Source organism: Homarus americanus, unplaced genomic scaffold, assembly GCF_018991925.1.
Source record: "Homarus americanus isolate GMGI-L3 unplaced genomic scaffold, GMGI_Hamer_2.0 scaffold14462, whole genome shotgun sequence".
In the NCBI taxonomy this organism is placed as follows: Eukaryota; Metazoa; Arthropoda; class Malacostraca; order Decapoda; family Nephropidae; genus Homarus; species Homarus americanus.
In genome coordinates, this window is record NW_024729883.1 from 7,501 (window position 1) to 13,442 (window position 5,942).

Genomic DNA, 5,942 nt, shown 5'->3' on the forward strand with positions numbered 1-5,942 from the left:
ATGGAACCCTTCTCGCTTCGGTCATCAAGGGAGTCTCTCTCGAGTATTTGCTACTACCACCAAGATCTGCACCAGTGGCGGCTCCAGGCCGGCCCACGCCGAAACCCTTCAGCGCTCACCACTGCGACCCTCCTACTCACGGGGGCTTCGAGACCTCGCCTTGAGAGCGAGGCCGGTAGTGCGCCCGGCGGTCGAGTATCGGGAGAATGCTTGAGCGCCATACCATTTTAAGGGCTAGTTGCTTCGGCAGGTGAGTTGTTACACACTCCTTAGCGGATTCCAACTTCCATGGCCACCGTCCTGCTGTCTATAGCAACCAACGCCTTTCAATGGGATCTGAATGAGCATTCATTTAGGCCCCTTAACTCGACGTTTGGTTCATCCCACAGCGCCAGTTCTGCTTACCAAAAGTGGCCACTAGATACTCAGATTAGTCGCCGGAGCTTCATCCCTACAAGCAAGCTCGGCATCTCACCCATTTAAAGTTTGAGAATAGGTTGAGGACGTTTCGTCCCCAAGACCTCTAATCATTCGCTTTACCGGATGAAATTCACCCTGCGAGCTCCAGCTATCCTGAGGGAAACTTCGGAGGGAACCAGCTACTAGATGATTCGATTAGTCTTTCGCCCCTATACCCAGCTCCAACGATCGATTTGCACGTCAGAATCGCTACGGACCTCCACCAGAGTTTCCTCTGGCTTCATCCTGGCCAGGCATAGTTCACCATCTTTTGGATCCCAACATATATGCTCATAGTACTTGCCGACTACCCGCGAGCCTGCCCCGGTGCGCCTCCGCCGTTTACCGGCAGCCGCTTCGAGGGCGGACCTTTGTGGCGTCTTAGCGGTGAACCCCCCTCCCATGAGGAAATTAAACTTCGACCATCGCCCTGACGGCCTCCACCACTGCGCAACGTCAGAGCTGAGAGAAGTATCTCACCCGCTTGTCGCCCGGCGTGGGCGAAGGCCCGCCAGGCAACCCGGTCGAGAGATGACCCAGAGCGCTGGAGAGCCTGTTACAGCTGCGGGCGCCGTCACTTTCATTTCGCCTTTGGGTTTAGTGAGCCCATTGACTTGCACACATGTTAGACTCCTTGGTCCGTGTTTCAAGACGGGTCAGGTGGATCACCGACCTTTTGCACACCGCGAGAGCAAAACCGCCGCCGAAGCGGCGGCAAGCTCTTCTCGACGACCGTCGCAGGGCAGCCAGGACACCGGTGGTTCCCCCCGTCGCGCGGGTCTCCCCCCCAGACGAGCTGAGAGAGAGTCGGCGGCGAGGTACCAGTCCGACCGGGCCTTCGACGTCCCCGGCAACGGGTCGCGGTGACCTACTACGAGGCGAAATACGCCCGCCGACGCCAGCGTGAGTGGGGGCGCGCCCAAACATTTTTGGGTCGCTCAATTACAACACCCCACCCAGCCGACAGCCGACGAGCTGAATCCCCTCAGTTCGACCTTCGAGTTTCCACCCGTTTGGCTCTTAACGGTTTCACGTACTCTTGAACTCTCTCTTCAAAGTTCTTTTCAACTTTCCCTCACGGTACTTGTTCGCTATCGGTCTCGTGGTCATATTTAGCCTTAGATGGAGTTTACCACCTGCTTTGGGCTGCACTTTCAAGCAACCCGACTCTACAGAGAGGCCCTTTCCGACCGTCCCATCTGTACCCTCACGGGCGCCGCCATACGGGCCTGTCACCCTCCATGGGCAGTGGCCGCTTTCAAGCTTGACTTAGACGGTATGGGACGGCGTGCTGGACCCTCTGAAACGCAACACCCCTCGTGCCCGAAGACATCGAGGTTATGCGCTGGGCTTTTCCCGGTTCAGTCGCCCTTACTAAGGGAATCCCTGTTGGTTTCTTTTCCTCCGCTTATTAATATGCTTAAATTTGGCGGGTAGCTCTCTCCTACTACGAGGTCGATCGTGGTCTCATCATCCTTAGGGGGAACAAGTTCCCCAACCACGAAGCGGAAGACGCTCTGCCACCGACTTTCTTCACCACCGACATTACCAGGCAGGAAGGTTTGAGGGGCTTGTCGCGGGGGTACCAGCGGCCATGGCGCCGGCACTCCCACCCCTGACTCCGTTCCTTCTCATTGAGTGGTAAATAGCCAATAGGAAAAGTGTTCCAGCAGAACATCTCTCGCAGAGTCATATACACACACAGTTTTAATGCATATACGCTCGTGTTCCGCCCTTACTCGGCCGCACCTTTGCCGCTTAAACTTTGACCTCTTTCCCCGTTCCCGCATGCCACAGCAGTGGCACTTGTTTATCCGGAGAAAGAGAGCGAGAGTCGCAGTATTAATTGGCGTGAGCGGCCGTTCCGGCTGCAGAACTAGTGCTCTATCCCGGCGAGCGCCGTTATGAGGCGCAACACCGTCTTTAACGCGTTTAGAGAGAACTCCCCCTGCCTCCCTCCCAGTCATGAGATAGACGTGGACTCGTGGCGAACTCTCAAAGAGAACGCCCACACCGCGTCTGACCGTGGGAGAGGGTGGAGGAGCGCGTGAGGAAGAGCACGGCGTCACCCAAGCATTCTCATCTCTCTGCCTGCACCACTACATGGTAGACTGCGGGCCCAGGCGCACTCATCAATTTAGGTTCCACTGCAATGCATGCCAAGCACTCTTTTCGAGGTGATAGACGAAATTCCGGCGGGGCTTACTTAAAAGATATCCGACCCGGTTTCGTTTCCTCTTCGTGGGATGGAGTGCCTCTTAGAACATGTGCAGCATCAGCCATGAGCGGCCGACGGCCATTCGTGTCTCTGTGGACAGCAGGCAAAAGAGCGCCGCCTCCAGTTATTTGCGAGGGCGACAACTGTCGCTTTGTTGTGGTTGAATGTGGGTGCGCCAAGTCCATGGACTTGCTAGTGATAGGCTTGCTTGTTTTTAAGGGCACGCCTCGCGCAAGGCGCGGGCGATTAAACCCCAAGGCGGAAGCTCGGTTCGGGTTACCCTCGTGTCGGGGAGACAGTCAGCAGGCACCGAACTCGCGGCAACCGATGGATGTATATTTCCGACCCTCGTAGAGGAGTGGCGGCGACAAGCTCATATGGCTGCCGCCGCCGCAATATGCGTTCAACTTGTCGATGTATCTGGTATTCTTGCGATTCACATACCGACACGCAGTTTGCTGCGGTCTTCATCGACCCACGAGCCGAGTGATCCCCGTTAAGAGTTGTGTATTTGCCATTTGGTCTTTTTGCGACTAACCATCACAGGTCGAGTCTCAATGAAAGGGTTTGACAGACATAGCCCAAGTTTGTGGTTTGGGTTTGGCCGGACGGCTTGTTGTTGTTTTTTGACACTTGAATTTCACTCTTTTTGGGTCAAGAGGCTTATTCGCCGGTAGTAAGGAACGGACGGGCAGCCGTCCAAAGCCCCGTCCGTCCTCCTCCTCCGGTCTTCGCGCTCTCGCCCGAGTGTGGTCCACCTACAGCGTGGTGGTACCTATTTTTGGTGCGGGGGCCGGGATTGTCCTCTTTCGCTGCTGGAGTTGCCAGAGCAGAGCCCGAGACCGCCCAAATCAGGAGAGTAGTAGTAGTAGTTTTAAGAGCGCCCCGTTCTCTTTCTCTCTGTTAATGATCCTTCCGCAGGTTCACCTACGGAAACCTTGTTACGACTTTTACTTCCTCTAAATGATCAAGTTTGGACATCTTTCCGTCAGCTCGAGGCGACGACCCCAGAAAACCCTCGCGGGCAACGGGGCCGACAATCCAAGAGCGCCAGTCCGAAGGCCTCACTAAATCATTCAATCGGTAGTAGCGACGGGCGGTGTGTACAAAGGGCAGGGACGTAGTCAGCGCAAGCTGATGACTTGCACTTACTGGGAATTCCTCGTTCATGGGAAACAATTGCAAGCCCCAATCCCTATCAAGAAAGGCTTTGAGCAGGTTACCGCTCCTCTCGGAGAAAACTCGTTAATCCTTCAGTGTAAGCGCGCGTGCGGCCCAGAACATCTAAGGGCATCACAGACCTGTTATTGCTCAATCTCGTGCGTAAGTGCCGCTTATCCCTCTGAAAGAAGTTGCGAACTGGACACCATTTTCTGGAGATCGTCGACTACTTAGTAAGCCAGAGTCTCGTTCGTTATCGGAATTAACCAGACAAATCGCTCCACCAACTAAAACGGCCATGCACCACCACCCACCGAATCGAGAAAGAGCTCTCAATCTGTCAATCCTTCCGGTGTCTGGGCCTGGTGAGGTTTCCCGTGTTGAGTCAAATTAAGCCGCAGGCTCCACTCCTGGTGGTGCCCTTCCGTCAATTCCTTTAAGTTTCAGCTTTGCAACCATACTTCCCCGGAACCCAAAGACTTTGGTTTCCCGGAAGCTGCCCGCCGGGTCATGGGAATAACGCCGGCGGATCGCTAGTTGGCATCGTTTATATGGATTTAGAACTAGGGCGGTATCTGATCTCGCCTTCGAACCTCTAACTTTCGTTCTAGCCGATTAATGAAAACATCCTTAACCGTCTTTCGCAATGGTTCATCTTGCAGCGGTCCAAAATTCACCTCTAAGCGTCGCAATACAGATACCCGCTTATATTCCGATTAGTCGGCCACCTCTGGTTCGAAAACCAACAAAAATAGAACCGAGGTCCTATTCCACGATATTCCATGCATCACCATTCCGGGCCATTCAAATAGCCTGCTCTGGGCACTCTAAATTTTTTCAAAGTAAACTCTCCGGCCTCAGGACACTCGACAAAAACATCCGTGCGAGCCGGCAGGGCAACTTTGATGGGCGTGACAGTAAACACCGGGCGGTGCACCGTCAGTCAGAACTGAGATCAACTACGAGCTTTTTAACCGCAACAACTTTTAATATACGCTATTGGAGCTGGAATTACCGCGGCTGCTGGCGCAGACTTGCCCTCAATGGATACTCGTTAAAGGATTTAAAGTGTTATCATTCCGATTGCGGGAGCCTCGGATGAGACTCACATCGTTATTTTTCGTCACTACCTCCCCGTGCCGGGAGTGGGTAATTTGCGTGCCTGCTGCCTTCCTTAGATGTGGTAGCCGTTTCTCAGGCTCCCTCTCCGGAATCGAACCCTGATTCCCCGTTACCCGTTATAGCCATTGTAGGCGCATAACCTACAATCGACAGCTGATAAGGCAGACACTTGAAAGAAGCGGCGCCGGTGCGGAGACCGTGCGCTCAGCCCGAAGTTATTCAGATTCACCACAGGTGGGTTACGGACCGGGGCCCGACCAGGTTTGAACTAATAAAAGCGCTCTTCCCTTGCGGTCAGAGACCAATTGCATGTATTAGCTCTAGAATTGCCACAGTTATCCAAGTAAGTGGGTTTACAGATCCAATGAAACATAGCTGATTTAATGAGCCATTCGCGGTTTCGCCTTAAATCGGCTTGTACTTACACATGCATGGCTTAATCTTTGAGACAAGCATATGACTACTGGCAGGATCAACCAGGTAGCTGCTGCTGTTGGCGGCGCCTATCACGGCGGCCAAAATGGTGAGATTGAGAGAGAGGCAGAAGACATTGGGCGAGGGACCGCACGTTGGCCTTAGAGAAATAGCAAACCAGATGATCAGATCTAACTGCACCTTCTCTTGCTATCCTCGGCGCCGGCAGCGCCACCGTGTGCGCCAATCTCCTCCCTTATCCGCTCCTCTTTGCCCCAGCTCCAGCGAGGCAGCCGACATTGGGCGAGGGACCGCACGTTGGCGAATCTCCTCCCTTATCCGCTCCTCTTCTCTTTGCCCCAGCGAGGCAGAAGACATTGGGCGAGGGACCGCACGTTGGCCTTAGAGAAATAGCAAACCAGATGATCAGATCAAACTGCACCTTCTCTCGCTATCCTCGGCGCCGCCAGCGCCACCGTGTGTGCCAATCTCCTCCCTTATCCTCTCCTCTTCTCTTTGCCCCAGCGAGGCAGCCGACATTGGGCGAGGGACCGCACGTTGGCCTTAG

General features: G+C 54.4%; 2 non-coding genes across 2 annotated transcripts in view; both read right to left on the reverse strand.

Annotated features, from left to right (window-relative positions):
- Positions 1-1,917, reverse strand: part of LOC121866854 — a 4,342-nt gene extending 2,425 nt beyond the window's left edge. Inside the window, exon 1 of the ribosomal RNA XR_006089036.1 lies at positions 1-1,917. This exon is cut by the window's left edge and continues 2,425 nt beyond it. This is a non-coding gene — a ribosomal RNA (large subunit ribosomal RNA).
- A 1,102-nt stretch (positions 1,918-3,019) lies between these two features.
- On the reverse strand, positions 3,020-3,182 carry LOC121866853. The gene has a single exon (XR_006089035.1). It is a non-coding gene; the product is annotated as a 5.8S ribosomal RNA (ribosomal RNA).
- Between the last annotated feature and the right edge of the window lie 2,760 nt (positions 3,183-5,942).